The sequence below is a fragment of the Stegodyphus dumicola genome, chromosome 1, assembly GCF_044657685.1.
Source record: "Stegodyphus dumicola isolate Sdum_Otavi_A_Nest chromosome 1, ASM4465768v1".
In the NCBI taxonomy this organism is placed as follows: domain Eukaryota; kingdom Metazoa; phylum Arthropoda; class Arachnida; order Araneae; family Eresidae; genus Stegodyphus; species Stegodyphus dumicola.
Window position 1 is genome coordinate 37,847,394 of NC_140768.1, and position 22,445 is coordinate 37,869,838.

A 22,445-nucleotide genomic window follows, 5' to 3' on the forward strand; every position below is an offset into this window, starting at 1 on the left:
CTATTAACTCGTACCCGTGGCTAACTGATTAAAGCCACGAAACACTTTTGATTCATTTTGCAGTGTATAGGCTGAACAGACTGTACTAGGCGTTGGCTACTTACGGCTCTCGTGCCAGATTTGGCACACGGCACAGTTCTCACTGACACTCTACAGCACTCTACAAAGTCATCAGGCAAAAATAAATTGCCCTGTCTTCCTTCTCTGCGCCGTCAGGGAAGTTTAATTGAAAACATTTCGGCCCAGCGCTTAATTTCTGGAAAGAAAACTGTTAATAAAATAATAAATTTCACAGTATGTCGTTCTTCAGTGGTACACAGGCAATTTAAGTCGCTTTTAGAAGAAATGGAAATCAAATATGGGAATCATCTTTATACAAGCATGTCCGTTGGCTTAGTTGAGGTAATGTCCTTGATTAAGTTTGTGTCATGCATGGAACACAAAGTTTTTCTTAGTAAGAAGAATTAGCATTTCTCCGCATTGAACGATAAAGAAAAGTTGTTATGATGATTGCTATTTCTGACTGAAATAACTAAACATGTCAATGAACTAAGGACTGCAAGGAAAGGAACACACAATGCTTGAACGTTTTGAGTATTGGAAAGGGTTTTGCTACAAAATTTGCTACATATATTCCCCCGTGATATTAATACTAGTACCTACAGATGCTTCCCATATGTTAAAGCGCTTGGAAGTACATCGGCCATAGACAAAGATGACCGTAGCTTCTAACCTACGTTGAAGCACGTAAGGAGGAGTTTTCCAAAAGGTGGAGAGACTTTGAAGCTTTTATACCCATATTTCCCTTTCTAATCAAACCAGACTTAATATACCCATTAATAATCCTATAAGATTTATTAATTTTTGAGTCAATGAAAGTTAATAATTTTAAGGCTCAATGTATATAACTAACATCTTCAGAAATATGGAAAACAAAATTTACGGAATTACAAAAAACTCTGAAAGACAACTCTAACAACAAATCGACTATTTTAAATTGTCATTTAAAGAGAGATTTAATTACTAATTCAGAAGTCAAACAACAAAAATCAGCGTTATATTTACAAAATTTTCACAGGACTAGTTTCGATGGTTTTACCGAACCACCATCTTCAGCTGCAAAACCGCAAATGAACAAGATAGGAAATAATGATTAGATAAAATAAGAAAGCCTGGACAAGAATAAGCAAGTGGCGCCATCTGTTGGCGAAACCAGAACTAAAACATAATTTCTCTAAAAGCCGAAGGCAAATTTGGATTGGAATTAGGATCGTTAACTAGAACAGAAATGTTTTTATGAATGTGAATGTTTGAAGAAAAATGCATGTGCTCTGCTTTCCACTTTTGGTGCCATATATCTATACGAAAAAATCTTTTTTCATATGATAAATATTTTGAGTGTACAAAGAAGTTGTTTAACAACTGAATATTTAGAATCATGTGTTAAATTGAAAGTCACAAATTATCCCCCTGATACTGCGATAGTTAGAGCGGTACAGGGACAAGGTTCACATCAAAATTAAAATTTTTTATTTATATATATTGTAGTTATATTTTATGTTCTTAATTTTTACTTTAATATATGTTTAAATGATACATAATGCGTAATATATGTGCAATTTAAATTTTTTAATTACGTTGAAGAAATAATTATAGTTTATATTTTTCACTTTTCTGTTAATACATATCTTCAGATGATACATAATTCATATATATAATAAAACCCTAAATCTATGTTCTTGTCCTCTATTCCCTAACTTTGCATGCATTGCCGAGGGAATCGAATTGCTTCCAATGTTCCGTACTGCGCGGCATCCTGAATCATACTGGTAAAGTGGTTTCGCATACCACAGCTACAAAGCTGCCAGCCCCTGGGTTATACTTATTTCCCAGTTGTGCAGCGTTTTCGGGGTTATCTCTTTTCTTCAGAAATTTCTCCATCAGAACATCCTTAAGCAAAGATATTTCATATTTTCCTTGTTTTGTCAGAGTAAATTAGGGAAATCTTATCCTAATATTTGCAAAATTTCAAATAACATTTTTAACATTGTAACGTTCATAACTTCCAACAATTTTAAAAACGTAACTTAAATTCATAAAATTCATATTGATACTTTCTTTGAATGTGATTATTTTATCTGTACACATAAGTAATTTTTTATATAACTCGTGTTAGACTTTTTACTTTAAACAAATTGTATTCTATCATGTGTTATATTTACAGACAGAAGGTTGTAAGATTCTATGCTGTGTACTTTTAAGTTAAAGTTGCAGAACCTTAAGAACTGGTAAGCGAATAATCGCTCAAGTTCGTGAGACCGTAAATAAAACTCGAGAAGGGTTAAAGACCCTTTATTATTCCAAATTAATTTCACAGAACTCCTCCTTGGAGTTTTACAATAAAGCCTCTACTCGGGCTTGAACTCAAAAACTAAGAAATTAACTTGACTAATCGTAACTAAAAAGATAAAGCCTAAGCTATCAAAATTCTAACAGCGTTGGCCCCTTAATGCTGAATAACGGCGAAGCTATCAAGGGTCTAAGGTACGGTCGAGCGTGATAATAGTTGAAGAGAGAATAGGCTAAGAAGCCGAACGCGTGCTAGTCAGTATCACTGGTTCTCTCTCTCGAAGTCAGTAGAACTTCACGGTTAAATACTTCTCCTCATTTATATTCAAACGTGATTCTAAAACTACGATCTGGACGGAAGTTGTAAGTTGAAATTCAGGAAGACAGGAAAGGAACTTACTGATAGATAAATTAACATAATCCTTACAAAGTTAAAAGAAATTCAGCTTTGTTTGGAGAATACTCGAGCTTGGAGATGTGTTTTTCTACTTATCTAAGTATCATTAATCATTCGGATTTATTTCAACACTGATTTTCCTGATATAAACTTAAAACTTATGTTTGTGTAAATATAATTGTTGATAATAGTTAAAAAGTAGTTCTCTCCTTATCGCCATATTCAATTTCCGTTATATATTAAAAGAAAGATCGGAGCAAATTGCTGCAAATAGTTTAATTTTATCAAATGTGTGCATATAAATGATTTTATTTGTATTAAATGGCATTTTACTTCTCAACATATGAACTAAAATGAGAAAATGAGAATAAAAAATTCAGAGCCATGAGGAATAAAAGCAGCAGAAAGGAAACGGAAACTTTTCGAACTTCGGCTAGTTTTTTTTTTTTTTTTTTTTTTTACTTCTACTCCTGTCATTTATGGGTTGGAATTCTGAATAAGGCCGTCGAGTGCACTTGTTTTGTTGAAGCAAACTTACAATGCAACATTGCTTCAAGCAATGTGCCTAGATTTTTATCAAAGTGTATAGAGAATATTCTGCACGAAGAGTTTTCTCTTTTACATACTGATGTATGGAAAATAAAATAATTCAAATTAAATCAAAGTTGTCAGCCTATATTTTATTTTCAGGTACTCCATTGCATGTTTTTCTAGAAAGTGGGGGAAAAGATAAAATTTGAAACATAGGAAAAAACAAATAAATTATTTTTCTTTTAGAAGTCTTTATTTTATAAATATATTTCAATACACGCGTCTTGGCAATCTAGGAAATGAAAGGGCTAATTGGTTCGGCAAAATAAGCTACACATCTTCAAGTAATTACTTCAATGATACTTCTCAAGTCATTTTACAAGAACAAAAATAGGTATGATACAATTCTCAAAGTGGAATGAACTATACAGGAATTCTACTACTGCCTCGTTGACTAAACTATATTTTCCTTCCATTCCTCACAGATTGAATAATAAACACTTTTTCAGCAATTTTGAAGTTACTCAATTTATAACTGGACATGGTAAATTCAATTCATATCTGAAGAGATTTAGATTATCCAGTGCAGACTTGTGTTCATGCAGTGCAGAATGTCGAACATTTGTTGTTCTATTGTTCAAAGCTGAAGGAAGGACGAAAGGAACTCATTTCTAGGTTAAACTCTGTGAATATTACATTTCCTCTCCCTCTTCACATATTTGTCCAACATAAAATGGCTTTCTCTTTCTTCTGTAAATTTATCTTTTACGTGTCATCTGTGAATTTGTAAGTTTATTTTATTTTGTGTTGTGTTGTATTTGTTTGTTTTTTTTTACTTACCTCTGTAAGTCTTGTGTAATAATATGTGGTGCACAAGGAATTTAAAATTTTCAATTAAAAAAAATGCATGCGGCTCCAGTTTTTTAGAAGATCCGCTATTTAGCGACTATTTGGAAAAAAATTAATCCGCGCTACAGTGTTTTCATTTATTTTATTTTGTTCTTATTAACTGACGGATATGGTTGCTCATTTCATTGTACTGTGAGGATTTATCTATTTATTTTTAACTAATATTTAATTTTAAGTTAAAATACTTTTCTGTTACTCTCTCTTCACCCACCTTTTCATACCAGAATGTAAATGAGATAGCTAGCGTTTATTCAGATTGAGGGAGAAAGAAGTACTATTTAAGCGAAAGTTTCGCAAGTAAATGTTAGAGCGTGTTCTGCCTACTTGAGGCCACGTTGTTACCTTTACTTAATAGCGATTTGTGTATATGGCCTCGAGTGCTTCTACCCATTAGGCTTGTTCGGCCGGTTTTTTACAAACCAGAGTTTTTCCCGCGAGCTACTTTATCCTGTGAGACGTTAGGCTAATCGATTGCATTTTATTTAGTTCAACTTTATGTATTTGCGTTCATCCAGAAGTACTGGTTTGCGTAAACCCAAGCTGGGTCCTTGTTAATTTTTTGTTTTCAAATAAAAGGATCTTATACTACCTTCTTCTGACATTTGTTTTGTTCCACAAGACTAGAAGATAGTTCTCCTATAGTCTTTTTGGCAACAAGCATACAAGTCAATATTGTATGCTTCCTAAGAATGGCAGACTCTACAGTGGTGCCCCAACTAAAAGGTGGGAGATGATGATTCTTCACCGCTAGGATTTGGCGATTGGGTCTCCTAATCCCCAATCTGGCTTTAGAAGAGGGAGTATATAAGGTATTGTTACGAAATGTACAGGCGCGGTAAGATGGCTTCCCCGCAAAGCAATTTTAGGGTTGCCATAAAATGGCAAGGAGAGCAGGGTTGCCACATTTGGCGAGAAATCGCCCATTTGGCAACAAAATTGGCGATATACCATGGACTGTTGGAGAACCTTCTGGAACGAATTCTTACCGGTTTAGTCCAACATGTTACCGAACACAAGCCGAAAGCTATATAAACCCTGCTGGTCCGCAGTCAGTGAGTGTGCTTCATCGAGAGCGAAAGTGTGTCTCTCATCGAGAGTATGTGTGCCTCGTCTAGCGAGTCAATCCCTGCTGAGTCGATCGAGTTGACAGCCGTGCAGCGAGTGCCGAGTGGCTCGTCGAGTTCACCGAAGGAGTCTGTTAGTGTATCGCGGATAATGCATCGTCGAGAGAGCGTGTTGAGCTCCGGGAAAGACTGAACCGAAGAGTCAGGAGCTGTGCTCGTGTGTCGTCAAGTGCATCGCGAGTTGTAGCGTGGAGAGTGACGAGAGTACGCGGAGTTTCGAGAACGACCAAGCAGAGTCGGGAGCTGTACTCCGGAAAGCAGAGTCGGCTGCTTTGCAGGGAGCTGTCTCCACCGTGATAGCCTGATAACCTGAAGGTTGTGTCGCTGATCGTGTCAGCGTCTTTATGGTAGATCTTCGACGACTGTAAAGCTTGTTTTGGAGCTGTCCTGACAATACTGGCAAATAAAGTGTGTTTCGATACTTCATAAAGTGTCGTCGTTATTCACTCAAAATCTACTCGAACCCCGTACGAACGTGATGGAAGAAAATTACGTAACAACTGGTGTCAGAAGAATAGGAAAAGCGTAACAGTATTTTCTCCCTCTTTTCTACATGCATTCATGGTGTAACTGTATCAGGATTGGTGTTCTTCCTTACTTGCTTTAGAAACATTAACTGTCCTGATTCGGAACAGGGAGCTTACTGAAGCTATGCGCAATCATTGTGAAGTAGACAAAACACACAGGAGGGGTATACGAAACCCTTTATTTTTCTCTCTTTACAATGATTTCCGAAACTTCGGAATACAGAGACCAACCACATGTGGTCTGAACGTAAGAATATAAAAAATATTAACTAAAAATCTAACTAAACTAACTTTGGATTAATAAACAAGTGCCTAACTCCAAGATTGGCCGTATATTAACAAAAAGCCGTATGTAGTACAGAGAACTGCTAACACTACGATACGTTTAAAATTACCACGAGGATTAAACCTCTGGCCTTGAAGGCAACCAGCAACCGAGAAAAACTACTATAGCAAGCGGCCTGCTTCTAATAACTCCTTCCTCTCTCTTGCTTGGCAAAAAGCCAAAACTAAAGTACTTGGCGTTAGCAAGACAAATTTGCATAAATAAGTTAAAAGCTTTTAATTCTGGCCGGAAGTAGAAAATAAGAAGTGATAGTAAAGATTTAAAATAAAATAAACGTTAGTAAAACTTAGGATCCTTACAACTGTAGCACACTCGGCGCGTATTCGAGTAGTTCAGGGTCGAGCCCCTTCGAGGGTATTGCTCATTTTTCCTGAATCCTTCTTCAAAGTAACCTAATGACTCCACAGTGCTTTTGTAATGTACTTTGTACATCGTTTGAAAAATATGTTTAAATTTTCCTATGTCATCGGCAAATGATAGAGATTGTCTTATTAACATTTTTAAGCAATCAAAATTTTAAAAATAATGTGTTCACATTTCGACGTTTCGCTTTTACCTGCAGTGTTCTACTTTGCTAATCTAATGAATAATGGAACATGCATGTATTATTAACATTTTTATCAAACATCTTGATGAATATGATTATTTCATTTCAGCTTTCTCTTATAATTGTGGAACATGTATTTCAAAATACGACCGATGAGCTTATGTCCAACAGTAACTCAAATTTCAAATTTAATTAAAAAAAATATATAGTTCTATGAAATGGATATAACCTTTGCTTAAGTTTTATTTTACATTATTTAAATTTAATTCTTGAACATAAATTATGCATTCTATTTGAATGTTCATTCATAACTTAAAATGACCCAACGTAACGGATAAAACTTGATAAATAAATCCAAACGAAACATAAAGTGAGATTCGCAATCTATATGTTACTAAATTTGTTTATTACCATTAGATTTTATTTTTAATGTACACAGCGAAAAAAATGGGACAGTTCTATATCTCCTGTTCTACTGGGCCGATTGACGAAATTTAATTGGGTTTTCCATGTCTCCAAAATGTATTATATTTATATATAGCATTGCTCTAATATAATTTATTTCCTAAACAGTATTGATTAATTGATTATATTATCTCCTAAGTTTAATTAAAGTAGGTATGGAGAGAAGGTGCGTTTTGAATTTGTGGTCAAAGGAGGAAGTGAGAGCGGTTATCCGCTATGAATGGGCACGTGGAGTATCAGGAACAGAAATTCATAACCGCCTCGTGGATGTCTATGGGCCAGGTGTGATGTCGAAGCAAATGATGCGGAGATGGTGTCGCACATTCAGTGATGGACGTCAGCAAGTGGAGGAGATACCGAGAGCTGGACGGACGCGCACGGCTACTACAGATGCAAATGTCAGGAAGGTGGATGACATGATTAGAGCAAACCGGCGTATCACCATCGATGAAGTGGAAGAACTTGGAATCTCACATAAGCGAGCTCAAAACATCATCCACGACATTCTTCGATACAGAAAAGTGTCAGCACGATGGGTGCCCCGACAATTGACCTCGACACACAAGGAACAACGCATGGTGGTCAGCCTTGGAACATCTCGTGCGTTACCATGAAGATGGCAATGACTTTCTGTTTCGGATTGTGACGGGGGATGAAACGTGGGTGCACCATTTCACGCCAGAATCGAAGGCCGCATCTATGGAGTGGAAACGACCGTCATCACCTGTCCGAAAGAAGTTCAAAACAACTCCCTCTGCAGGTAAAGTGCTCCTCACAGTTTTCTGGCACGCAAAAGGAGTTTTGTTGCTGGACTTTTTGGAGGTCGGAACCATCAATGCTACGCGCTACTGTGACACCCTGTCGAAATTGAAAGAGGCGATTCGGAAAAAGCGGCCTGGCCTTCTCACATCTGGCGTTCTGCTGTTGGATGACAATGCCAGACCACATTCGGCGACGGCAACGCAAAACCATATTGCAATTCTTGGTTGGGAGCGCCTACACCATCCGCTATACAGTCCTGATCTCGCACCAAGCGACTTCCATCTGTTTCCGGCTTTGAAGAAAAATCTCGGGGGAAGGCGCTTTGGAAGCAATACTGAAGTGAAACAAGCCGTTCAACGCTTCTTCCATATGCAAAGCCCTGATTTTTTCCTGGAGGGCTTTTTGAAGCTTATCAAGCGATATGACAAATCTCTCAATGTACTTGGTACCTATGTGGAAAAATAAAGGTATGTCATATCTTTAATGTCTCATTCTATTTTTTGACTTTCATACACAACTCTGACCACAGTCGACAGGGAAATTTATTTTTCAACTTACCCTCGTACATTTAAAACAGTTAAAAAATTATTTAATGAAAAGTTCATTTAACGCCTTCGAAACACTTGGAAAACACTACACGCCTTCGAAACACTTGGTAAAAAGAATAAAACATAACATTGTTCAAATGACTATAAAAAAATCAAAACATTACATATCGTAAAATGACCATTCGAAAGAAACCTAATTGGTCTATAATCATTATATGCAAATCCGAAATTCAAATTAAAATATAAAGATAAATCGCAATATAAGTATTCTTTAAACCAACTAGTCAATTAAACAATATTCTAAAAATGGGGCGGTCCCCGATTATATTTAACTAAACTTATAATTCCAAGGTAACGAATAACTTTTCATAGAGATTGCCAGTTCGATATACGTTACATTCACTACAATCGTAACTATAATCGATATTAATCTTCGATAAAAATAATTTTTATTAGCGCAGAGAAATTCAGCTCCGAGCCATATTAGGTATTTTTAATTATAAGGCATTCCATGAAAAGAGAAAGTATACACAACTGTCTAAATAAATAATAAACATGTAAGAACATTTAAATTAAAAACATTTTCTCAGATAGTGTACAGTAATATGTCTATCCAAATTCATTATTTATTTTAAATATAATTGCCAGATTTTACATGCGAAACATACTAAATACAGCCTGTATTAATTTCAGTAGATGCTTTTCTTAAAATGAGAATTAGCAAAGTTCACTTAGGAAAAACGCCCCAGAAGTTGTGTAATAAATTGTGAAATTATTGTTCCCAGTGACTTTAAATATATGCATTTTCCTCATCTATTTTGAGAACGTATGCATATACATGTCTGAAGGAAGAAACAAATAACAGTGAAGTAACACAAAATTTGGCACAATTTATATATTTCCTTGGAGAATAAGAATTAATTAGCGAGTATGCTAAGAGACATTTAGAGAGAAAGCACAAAACATGCAAAAAGAATTATTAACGTCCACGTTATTTAAATTTTTGAGAGGGATTTTGACGTTTCTTTTGTGAGAAAAGCAATGTTTAAGATTCTGAATATGAAAAAAATAAGAGATGAAAACTGTTAAAAAAATGCATTTCAATATAACAAAGTTAAACTGCCTGTTGCCTAAACGAATTTTTATACAGGCGTATAAAATTTGCATAAAATGGCTCTTAACAGGGACAAATTGGGATTAATTTTTCTGGAAGAATACCCACTCTGTGTGTTTACACATCGTTAAATCGGTTCCTCAAATATTGGCTTTTCTGAGTTGAAATTCTTAATAGATTTTTGCCGCTCTATTTAATTAGATTATTAACGGTGAGCTAATGCATTTTGTATTTAATTTGAGAAGATAATTATTCGGGAAATAAAGACAAAGCAATATCATATTACAATTTTCTTTATATTCACAAGCTTCAGAATGGGCATTTTGCTATGAGTTGAGAGAAATAATCCATTACTTTATTAAAAATATGGGGAAGTTATCTATAAACTATGGTGCTTTATGTAGCTGACTGTTAATAATATTTGACACACAAAATTTTGTACTGAAATGGTTTGAAAGAAGAATCTTTTAAATCTGAAGTATGTTCAGATATACAGTAACCATTCACCCATTTTTAGGCTAATTTGCTTTCCTATAAAACTCTGATGTGTACACCATATGACTTCCTTGTATGGAATATTAAATTATACTCAATTTTCCGGCATTTCATTTAAACATATTGAATTAACAGTTAACGAATTTTTAATTAAATCTACTTCGTGGATAGCGCGTAAACCACAATAGAATAAATGTACACTTTAAAGTTCACTATATTTATTTATATATTTATCTTTAAAGTTTTTTATCTTTAAAGTTCACTATATTTTATTTAGTATCTAGAGACACTTCGGCGTTAGGTTCACTTAACAGTATGACCTCTCATTCATTTTATAACTCAGAGTGCACAAAAGTTATATCATCTGAAAAATTACCAGAAGTTCTATTCAAATACTATAATAAATCTAAAGCGATTTATAAAAGTAATTAAACAAACAAAAAAAAGGAACAGTTTTACACACACGATTCAGCGCCGCTTACCTAGTGCACATGCGTTACTAATTAATTCACTTCGCCGCAAGGCAAAAATACATAAAAATACTAAATATTTTCATTAAAATCTGAAAGATATAGAAAAACATAAAACACCAAGTAAGTTAAAACAATTTAAAAAAGTTTTTACAATTAGAATTACAGTTTCAACGCAAAAACAAGATAATAACTTAAATGATAATTCCAGAATGAATTAAGTCTAATTTAATACGCAATAATAAAAAAAAGACGTTACTTTATTGTTGCGAAGCTTAGTTTCACTAGATTGGCAACAAATCCACTATTTTGTAAATTGCAAATGTAAAGAAACATGGCGGCCATGGTAATCAAAAATTAGGCTTAGCCGCAATTAAAAAACTTTTAAATTGTAGATAATCCCACAATTTTTGCATGTAGGTTAATTAAAAGCATAAAACTCTTAATCAGAACAACACAATTCAATCATTTTTAAACTAAAAAATGCACAATTTACGAACATATAAGGATAAAGAAACTGAGATCAATGAGCCGAGTAACAGAGTGGTAAATATATACATATATTTACCACTCTGTTACTCGGCTCATACATATATTTACTATATACATTTTGGGTGCTGCCGATTGAAACCAAAATACGAGATGCACATCTACATTTTATAGCAGTCCTAGAAACAAAATTTCAACGTTCTGAGGATAGTCGTTTTTGAGTTAAGCGAGATACGTACGTACGCACAGACGCCACGGGAATTTCTCCTCGAAAGGCATTTTCAACCAGTTTTATAATTTTTTGGGCGGTAAAGAGTTCTTTATTCTGTTCTTACGAACGGATGTCACGCAAAAATATCGTTAAATTGCATTTGATAGGGATCAAATTTGATATTTTTGTTGAAATATGATGCCTGAAACTTTTCGCGATTACAATACTTCCTTTTTACTTCGTACAAGGAAGTAAAAAGTATGTAAATACAGCATTTGGGTCGAAACTTGATAGATGCAGAATTCGAATATTTATTTACGCTCCTATTATCTCAAATTAGAGGCAAGTGTGGTTTTATTTCGCTTTGATTATATTGTTTAGAATTTTGTTTCCTTATTTATTCCTTTGTTATTCTATCTAATTATATAAAAAAAAAAAAACACTTTGAAAGTGTTTGAAGTGATTTGGATATATTCCGATACATAAACCTACGATAGGTAATATTCCAACAAACAAAAGAAAAAAAAATTCAACGTTTGGCTTTAAGTGGAAAAACTGTTCCAAATACGTATCCAAGGAAGAAAAGAGATGTTTCGAATGTCGGAGAACTAAGAGTTTTTTAATATCAAAAGTAAATCGTCCAAGTCAAAGGACAGTTGCAAAGCCCTTAAAATGCTGGGTGTAATCTGTAAACAAACTGGTTAATGTTTATTTGAATCTTAAAAAGGCGAAAAACCATAATGCTTTGTCTTTCTCTATGACATAGTGCCGAACCGCAGAACGCGCAGCAGAATTCTTTATGTGAAACATATATCCGAACAAAAACGGAAAAAATGTTGTCACGATAGACAGATCTTGGGCGTATTTAAATGACTGCAATAAAAAGGGATGCCTTTATTATTACCAAAGCGTAGAAAAAGGTCTTAAAACACGGTTCAAAGAACGTATAGAGAGTTTCGCAATGGAATTTATTATTTGTCAAATGCCAGTTACATTGGCCGTTAGGCCATTAAACTTCTTGCTTGCCAATAGCGCTGAAATCTACAAGAAAAATTTGAGTTATCTACAAGAAATCTACAAGAAAATCTACAAGAAAAATTTGAGTTGAGGAATATGTTATGATCAACTCCACATATTATCAGAAACATATTTTATACACAATTTTCGAGTATGGAATAACTACTCACACATAGAGCCATCAATCAATAGAATTGCATCAAGACGAAGCAAGTAGCCATACGTCTAACACCGCTGTTAATTTCGTGGAAATAAAATTGAACAAGAAATGGGTATTAAGACTCATTTCTTGTTCAGTTTCACTTATATTCCTACTAAATCTCTTGATGTAATCACCAATGGATTTTTGCACTTTTGGTTTTTTAAAGAGGAGACTAATCAAACGTCGACCAACGGCCCTCCTTTGACTTTGGAAAGCTGTTCAAGAGGAATGGGATAAAATACCCCTTCTGATAACAGAAAAAGGCTTTATTGTCTGGCAAATCACGCTATAGAAATACACGGAAGCCTAAGGATTATCAGATAGAACACATAAAACAAAAAAAAGTTAGGTAAAATATATCTGTGAAAATGAAACATGCAAACATGTTCTGTAAAATGATTCTGTAACAATGAAAATTGTCTAAAAATGGGCGAACATCCTCAGCAGTTCATTATAACTCAAATTGTTTCATTTATTTGTAAATGTATTTGCAGCTAACAACATAGTAAATGTCGTTTATTAGTCACGAATTTCATTGAGCTACCTCCTTTCTTAAACTTACAAGGTATTTCTCCCACTTTCCTAGCGTGCCTTCGTGGTGTAGTGGTTCTGCACGCTGGGCCGATATTCCAGAGGTCCGTGGTTCGATTCCCGGCGAAGGCGGTTGCATATTTTTTCATCTTTTCTGCTTCCAATTAACCTAATGACTCTACAAACTAAAACATTTGAAATCTCGCATTCATATGAAAACTATGCTTGAAATAACATTTGAAGTGATGAAAAAATGCGGAATGCGAAATTTTCTTTTTAGTACTTTGTACTATTATATTTTGGAAGAGCTGAATATTTGATTAAATTTCTCTTTTTATGTACAGTTTCGTTATAAAATACAGATTACACCTAGATTATACCGCGAAATTTTTCAAGGCGTGCTAAGAATCTAAGATGGTAAGGTTAGGTTGGGTTAACAGAATATGGTTAAACTTACGAAGAATATCTGCCTAATAGAAAATAGGTGTGCCTTCGCGGAAGCCTTTATAGGGAAACCTGCTTCTAATCACGTTATAGTTGAAAAGAAATATGAAAACCAACCATGCAGAAAGCCTGTTGGGATGAAACTCAGGTCGAACTTCCAGTATTCAGCCGTTATAACCACTCAATTGCTAGTGGGGCGAAATGCAGTATGTGTTGCGAAAAGTTAAACTTTAAAAGGATAGAAGTGCTGGAAATATTGCTTATAGCGATGCAATAAAATAGACATAAATTATCCAATAGTATCAGATTATTAACTTAAGGCGAAAAGAAAAGAAATGTATGGGCTGTGAATGCAGTTACCTGATCAATGTTCATATTTGCAGATTATTAAGTGTTGGCGTACTTTTTCCATATTTTCTCCTTTTATATTTGCGATGTAAATTGATGAAAGTCTCCAGATGATGAAGATATCAAGATGCACATATTTAAATGAAATATGAAGCAATGGACGTAGAAGAGTTCTAGTTACATATTTCTAACCTTACTCACAGCTAGCAAAAGTAGCACTGCCGAACATTTTTACCGTCACTTTGTATGTTACTATTGAATATAAAGACAAAGCTAAAACTGCCTTAAATGCATTGATAACTTACGGCGGCTCTTAAAAAAAAGGAGTCTTACTTCAAAGTATTAGCATAAGTACGTAATGTAGTGCAAAAAACGTAGCCATTAAAAATTTTTATATTCTTTTGTATGTATATGTAAATGTATGTATTTATTTAAATTTGAATAAATAAATTATCTTGTATTAAACTAAATTTACAACTAAAATATAAGAAGCACGTTTGCCAAAAGGGTGCTAAAACCTACTTTCAGATTCAAACGCATGCCAGTCATTAAAATGTTAAGAACCACTGTTCTTGTATATATGTAATAAATGACTTTGTCACAAAGGTCAAGTACATAAAAGAATCGTTTATTATTTTGCTAAGAGAAGACATATCTTTGATAATCATAGCATTTGTTGTGAAATTTTATTAAATTGCAAACGTTATGTGGACTTTGAAGCAAATTATTCTCGAAAATATATTAATCTAATGTTAGGTCATATTCTAAAACCTCAACGAGAGCCATTTTCATAAGCATCCGCAATCTGATCATTAATTTGCAAATGGTATTGTTCAATCTTCTTCGCTGTACAGGCTCGGATAGAAAAGGAAGACCCATAAGTTTGCTAATTAAAGCATGCAAATATCGCATATTTTTGCATATTCTTGTAGGGAATTATCACATTGCAACTAGCGTGCTGCAGCTATCATTAGTACACCAGCTATTGTTGAATGATTCATGATTAAAATCTCGGCGAGAACAGAGTTAATTTTATACATTTCCAGCCTCCCCCTTGGGAAAAAAGAAGTTTCTGTAATCTAAGGAGGTGGTTTACTTTCAATTCCGAATGTTTACAGGAAAATGAGAGAGAATTGTTGGCAGAGGAATCAGAAAGGAAGCTGGGCAACTCCAAATTAACTTTGAAAGATAGCTCGATGTAAAACTTATTGTCGTTTACAGTTTGTAGAAACATTCTCAGCATACTGGATTCCAAACCTGGAAAAGGACATTCAGGAACTACAACGCCCAAGAAAGTTTAGTATTTAACATTCTCAGCCAGACGTCAGAAGCTTCTTGCAGCTACAAAACTCAATTTTGAGCTTTCTGCTGTTACTGGAATAGGATGTACCGATGGGCTCAGGTTCGTGCGGCAGGAGGGCACTCAAAATACTGACGGGCCAAAAGCCTTTTCGAGTTGTTTGGTGGAAGGCGAGTAGGGGTGTGAGACCCTTATGCTGTGCCCTGGAGGGCTTCATAAAATTTGACAGGGCTGCAGTGCTAGTGCACTGAGATTATAACTGTATAACTGAGATTATAAATGTATAAGTTGGATCTCAAGACAGTTGGAACTCAAGACTTCTCAAGAGAACTTCTAAAGACTCAAGAGAACTTGAGTTGGATCTCAAGACAGTTGGAAAAGTAAAGCATGGGGATGGAGGTGTTGGGGTGCATGTCAGCATCAGGATTAAATAATTTTGATATTTATTGATGGCACAACAAATCTTGCTCTTTATTTAAATATTTTAAAAGATAATTTAAAATTATCCTCCCAAAATTTATGTACTGGAAAAAACTTCTTTATTATCTATGAGGATAACGATCTTAAGCACACGCCCTCAACCTTCGTCTTTTGGGAGTCTATAATCGTCCACAAGTTTCAAAACCCCACCTCTGTCTCTAGATTTAAGCCCAGTAGAACACATTGTAAAGAATTAGAGGTGTTATAGTACGAAGACACAACATTAAAACAAGAATCGAATTAAAAACAGCAATGATGCTGAGATACTTTGGTGCCTTTCCTAGCATTCAGCAGGATAATTCGTTCCTGCTCTTGCCAGTATCCTCAGAGAATCCCGACTGGGCCTGACATATGGTGAGGTCCGAAGATGAGAGTTCTGCATAAGAAGTAAAATTGAAGAGGTCATACAAGAAGAAGCCCTTTGCTTCGATGTTTTGCAGCAACGCATGAGACTGGTCACGTGAGATGTGGTGGCGAGCCCGAAATCCAAACTTCCCAACTACTGTACAAAGTAAAACATCCAAATACACAGAATACAAACAGTAAAAGAAGAATCAAATAAAAGTTCAACTATTTACATTATATACTAACTGACAGTCAGCTCTTAAAGAGCGGAAATAAATATCTGCGAATTTGCAGGCTTCTGGGGCCAGGAGCTACCTAGACGATTAGCGGCAGTTGCAAAGCCCAGAATTCGAAAAGGCACGAATAGCATTTCGCACATGACTACTAGAAGGAACGTCCAAAATACAGAAAGTAACCGCTCAAACTGTTTATAAAAATTCGTTGTGTATGTTGGTTACATCAGAACTATTCCATAGTGCATCAAAACAACAAAAAATAAAAACAGTAATCATGGAATAATGGAGGAACCTTGATGCAGCTACTAAAAAAAAAAAAAAAAAAAAAAAAAAAAACCGGTGATCTTTATATCCAGGCATTTAAAGCTATCATAAGTATTGCAAGATATACTACAAAATACTACAAGATTTACTAATATGTACAGATTTCTTTTAAAGTACGGACACTTTTGTGAGGTAACTTTTCTGTTACGTTTCGTTTTTATTATAGATTTTCCAGAAAAAAGTTTTAATATATTCACAAAATATTTAATGTAATATTTTCAAGAGAAATGTATATATACTATTAAAAATCTGCATTCTAAAATATTAATTTTTATTAATGAATAAACCAATATTTCACTGAAACTCGTAAGTGTACGAACACTTTTGTGAGCCACTGTATAACTTATTTTCTATTTGGGACATTCTTCCTTTCCATTATATCATCAATGTACCACATGCCTCGTTTTAAGCAGCGAAGTAAGTAGAATAATAATAAAAATAATAATTTTTTTATGTTACAGATCTTGACATCCTTATCGATCAATAAAAAATTAAATTTATTGATCTGTGGCATTTTGTCTCAAACATTACAAAAAAAAAAAAATAAATAAATAAATAAAATAAACATTGAAAAAAAGTTAAGATAGTTAACTTAATAACCGAATAAACTACCTCCAGGCAGAAACGAAACAAAATCATAGAATAGGAAAAGTTAAACAATGGAAAACTCATATAATGTGAAGAACAAATTTCTCATGAGCCATATAAATGGTCGAATAAAATTGGAGAAAAGAAGAGAAATGTGTGGGTAAGCCTTTTTTTTAAAGGAAGAAGTCTTCAGTCCAACAATAAAAAACGATAAACGTGAGCCCCCATTTTCAATGTTTGCAAATGTTAAATAGAGGGAAATTTAAGCATAATTAACATAAAAAAATCAAAAGATAATTTGTTTTTACTCCTTTGCATTATTTTAACGACTTGTATGTCATTAAAAACCCCTCATTAAAAACATAAAGTAAGAAATTTAGAACTAATTTTTCACAAAGACCAAAAATTGAAATTCATAATTAATACATTTCAAATAAACTTCAAGATTCTAATTAGAATTTACTTTATTTTTTACTTGCATTGGGGAACGGCCAGAATTTTCGGGTGAACTATTATAATTACAATAAATTGAAATGGTTCATCGGCTAATTCTCGACACAGGAAAGGAACGATTTTTCTACATGAGAGATTTCAATTGGTTTCGATGTTCCTCCCCCCTGACGAAGTAGCATTGAAGTTTGAATTCCTCTTCTGTTTTTGTTCACTTATATTTGAATTTTATTAATTTTTTGAAGTGTGGTTTTGCTTGTTTGAAAAGTTTTGGTTTTAAGATTTTTTTTAAATTCTTTTTTTGCATTTTTAAGATTATTTGAAATTAAATAATTATAAATTTCAATTTTTGTTTTTTGTGAAAAATTAGTTTTAAATTTCTTATTTTATGTCTTTAATGATGATCTTTCTGCAGCTTAACGCGAAAATACTAGACATGTTTATACTATGTTTTCTAAAGAATTGTTTTGTAATTATTTACCTCTCATTTATATATCATATATTTCGAAGCCGTATCTCGTTTTCTGTTTGGTCTGATAATTTTGAAATTAAAAGAAATCAAAAGAGAAAAAAAAACACGCCAAAATATAACAAAAGAGAAAAAAAAACACGCCAAAATATAACAAAAGAGAAAAAAAAACACGCCAAAATATAACAAAAGAGAAAAAAAAACACGCCAAAATATAACAAAAGAGAAAAAAAAACACGCCAAAATATAACAAAAGAGAAAAAAAAACACGCCAAAATATAACAAAAGAGAAAAAAAAACACGCCAAAATATAACAAAAGAGAAAAAAAAACACGCCAAAATATAACAAAAGAGAAAAAAAAACACGCCAAAATATAACAAAAGAGAAAAAAAAACACGCCAAAATATAACAAAAGAGAAAAAAAAACACGCCAAAATATAACAAAAGAGAAAAAAAAAACACGCCAAAATATAAAAAAAGAGAAAAAAAAACACGCCAAAATATAACAAAAGAGAAAAAAAAACACGCCAAAATATAACAAAAGAGAAAAAAAAACACGCCAAAATATAACAAAAGAGAAAAAAAAACACGCCAAAATATAACAAACTACACAAAGCAACAGCCTTCTGTTTTAGAGTGTGCAGTCCTCTCATCATCATGGAAAAAGAAATTCTCCTGATGATGAGAGACCTGACCCTGCTGCACTCGAAATCGATAGAGTCTTTATTAAAATAGACGCTAAGTAGGAGAATTTTGGTTTGTCTAATTTTAAATTTTGAAATTTACTACATAATTTGGAACCTTGTTTCCCAACACTGATAGATAGCAAATTAATATCATGATTCTAATTATTTAATTTTAACTTCTCTTATCATTATTCAAATTAAATTTATATTAACTGAATAGTAGGCTAATGTTTGAACCCAATAAACTATTTCGGGTTTTGCATTGCTTAGCTAACGCATGCTTCTCTAACGAAAAATGCTTAATCAGGCAATTTCTTTAACCTTCAGCTTTGTTTATTAGAACTCTGCTTGATCCCCGTGAAGTATTTACACCTCTTACTTAATATTTAATTGGCTATTTTTTGCTTTTATTAGATCGTCTTTGTTTCATTTTTATCTAGAATAACTTTACTTGGCCATTGAATTCCTCCATTTCAATTTTTCTATTTGTTGATTCTTAAAGTTTTTTCCGCTTGCATTATTTTTAGCTCAAAGTGGCAATTTGCCCAGAAGAGCTATTAATTTCCTTTTGGCATTTTGCATTGATTCACTATAAACTGCAAATCACTTTTTAAATTGTTGCCACTAAATATTAGAGCCCTGTATTATATTTAAACAAATTAAATAATGAAGAATCTGCGTAAATGTATGTATGTTTCTCGCCTTATGATAAAACAACGGTACCTAGAGTCATTCAATTCTGAATAACGTAATCGTCTACCGAATACGGTCACCTGGAAGCCCAAATTTGGAATTTGAAATTTGTTTTATTACCGATTTCATATTTTGTAAAGCATTTAATTTGTAAAATCTTTGATTAAGAAACATTTTTATCTTCAGCGCGCAAGACTGTGTATCGGAAATTCTAAAGTTATGCTCTTTTAAATATTTTATGATAGTGCTGTTGAATTAAATTTTATGGTTCAAGTTCGAAGAAAATGATATTTAATAAATAAAGGTAACACATAAAACGTTAAAAAACGCCTCCGTGGGCGTAATATAAAATCTGAAAGCCTTCAGATTTTTTTGTTGTTATTTTTTATTTATTAATAATTTTCCTTGATTTCCATTAATTTCATTTGATCATTCAAAACTACATAGCACTGCATTTTTTCATGTATGGAATGATGATTTAAAGCAACACAGGATTCCGAGATAATTCTGTAAGGTATTTTCACCTTCGTTGTGGTATGCCTTCATGATATAGCTGAAAGCACGCTCGACAGGTGTCAGGTGACGGAGGACGGGCACGCCTGGAGTATAACATAGGTAAACAGGCATATGTCCCACGTTTTCCACTACCTCGAAGAAACAACTCGCTGAAGCCCCGTGACTCGCTGCACCGGGAGTTTACATGGCCATACGGGGGCTAGATGTCAAGTAAATTTTACATAGGACGTTGTTTATAAAACAAAGCACGCTCGACACGTATTCGAGAGGTCCGGAGTTCAAATCCCGGTGAGGACATTGTGAGTTTCTTCCGCTTCCTGAATTTGAAAAAATTCTAAAAGGCTCTACAACTGTACTCTGTTTGGAGATATCTCTCCATTATGATAAAGGAACGCAGAGTAAAGTCTGAGACTTTTGAGGTAAATGATACTTAAAATTATTTAAATTCGTATTATGGTTAAAATCTCAATACAAGCTCCTTGCATAAGGGTCCTGTGCAACACAATCTACCTATCAATTTTCAAATGTTATTGCCCAATCCTCTTCGCTGCTCGGGTTCGGATAGAAAACAGGGCCTAAAACTTACCAACTAAAAGACGTAAATTTTACAAACTTTCACATACTCTTTTAAAAAATTATGGCATTCCCTCCCCCTGCGTACTCTCATGCTGCATGTGGTTAGTACATCTAATTTTCAATGAAAGATTTGTGATTCCAGTCCCGGAGAGCCTATAACTGACTTTTCACACTTCTAAAAACAATCTATATGTCTCTTTAACTTAACCTTTAGAGAACCGAAGCCTTCGCTAACCTGAATGCTTAAAATACCGAAACACCCGTCCCCGTCCATTACCCGTCGCCTCCGTTTCCTCCCCTCCCCGTCCATTAACGCACAAAGAGGTGTGTAGATTTCAAATCACATCCTTTCTACTTCCTAACAAAGATGCTTCCATTAGCCTTTTAGGAAAAGCTGGCTGTAATAAACTGATACAATGCATTTTGGGAAGCTGCACCTACTACTGCCTACCTCAGAGGGAAGAAGAAAATAACATCATGATATCGGCCGTTATCCGTGGTTATGCTCGTTAGAATGAAAGGTTGTCTCGGGCGTTTTGGCCTTCAAAGAATTACTTTCAATCTTGCATATTTACAGCACATGCGAAATTTAAACTCCTTTCAAGATGCAACTATGAATATCTAAATCTATCTTTTTTGATATATCTAACTCAACTAATTAAAAAAAATAAACGTGAAGCTCCAACATCCCCCCACAGAATAAAACATGAAATAGATTTTCTCAAGCACACTTTGCCAAGTCTAAATATTACGACCTAATTCCTTTTCATTACAATCACTTAAGTTAGATAAGTTGCTTTTTAAATAAGCGCACAATTAAACTTACACAACATTTTTTAAATTCATAATAAAAATTACGTAAGAATGAAAATGCTGTTTTACCTGAGTCAGTTAGAAATATTTACTTCTAGTAAAGTATTCAATTAAGAAATTATGTTTGTAAATACTTTATGTTTTGATGTAACAAATTACGTAGCTCACAGTTCCCATTACTACAAATTCGTAATCTGAAAACTAGATTAAACTTAGGTTTGGAAAAGTATTCAATAATATTTAATTTCCTTTTTTTATTTTGAATATTATTCAAATTTTAAATATTGTTTTTAAGCAGGGAAAAAATATTTACGTAATACAAAGAAAATACGCTCTTCTTTCTTTTCACATATTTCTTAATCTTCATTTATTTATTTTATATTTCTGTTTTCTTTACTTTCCATTAACAATGGCAAAAACACAGCACACTTTGTTTTAGTATATGTTTACCAGTTCTTCCTCTACGACAACAATGGCTGTTTAAGTTGGCACCATCAGCACATTTTTTTTTCTTTTTTGAAGTGACAATGTTGTGACTAAGCATTGAAAATAACAACTCTTAATGAAAAAAACAAAACGAACAAATAACATAAGAAAACGCATTTTAGAGAGACACTCTCGCAGATTTCTTTGTATTTATGCTGCATGATTTAACGTTATTTATAGCTAACTTTTCTTTTTTGAAAGGTTCTCCAATATATATTCTCGTAGTAGTTGATTTTACTCGTTGCCATTATTGTGTAAAGAGGAAAAAAACCCTTTTACAGGGAAGTGATTATGTCCAGTTCTTACTTGTTAGGTTAAACTGAAAGTGAATGAAAAGGAACCTGTGCTATTTTCAGGATTTAAGCTATCCTGTGCTGTTACAAATAGCAAAATCAAGTTACTTACTATTCTGTGAGCAATTAAATTAATAATTTGTGATCAATTGTTTAATTGTAATTTGAATTATTTTGCATGTAAAGCCAAATCGGGAGTTTAATAAGTTTATCTGTTAATTTTACTTCTGTGTGTTTACTACATATTTATTTCATGAATTAATCTTTTAGCACCTCTTAAAGTCGATAATTTATTATTTATAATTTATTTACTGTACATTTATATACAGATTCCAATTCTTAGAGTTACATATAAAGGTTTAA

At 33.6% G+C, this 22,445-nt stretch overlaps 1 long non-coding RNA gene and 1 other non-coding gene across 2 annotated transcripts in view; one reads left to right on the top strand and one right to left on the bottom strand.

Moving 5' to 3' along the window:
* Positions 1-22,445, bottom strand: part of LOC146999064 (uncharacterized) — a 172,811-nt gene that overhangs the window by 101,996 nt on the left and 48,370 nt on the right. The gene's annotated exons all lie outside the window — the stretch shown is intronic.
* TRNAI-GAU (transfer RNA isoleucine (anticodon GAU)) lies at positions 13,093-13,166 on the top strand. The gene has a single exon. It is a non-coding gene; the product is annotated as a tRNA-Ile (tRNA).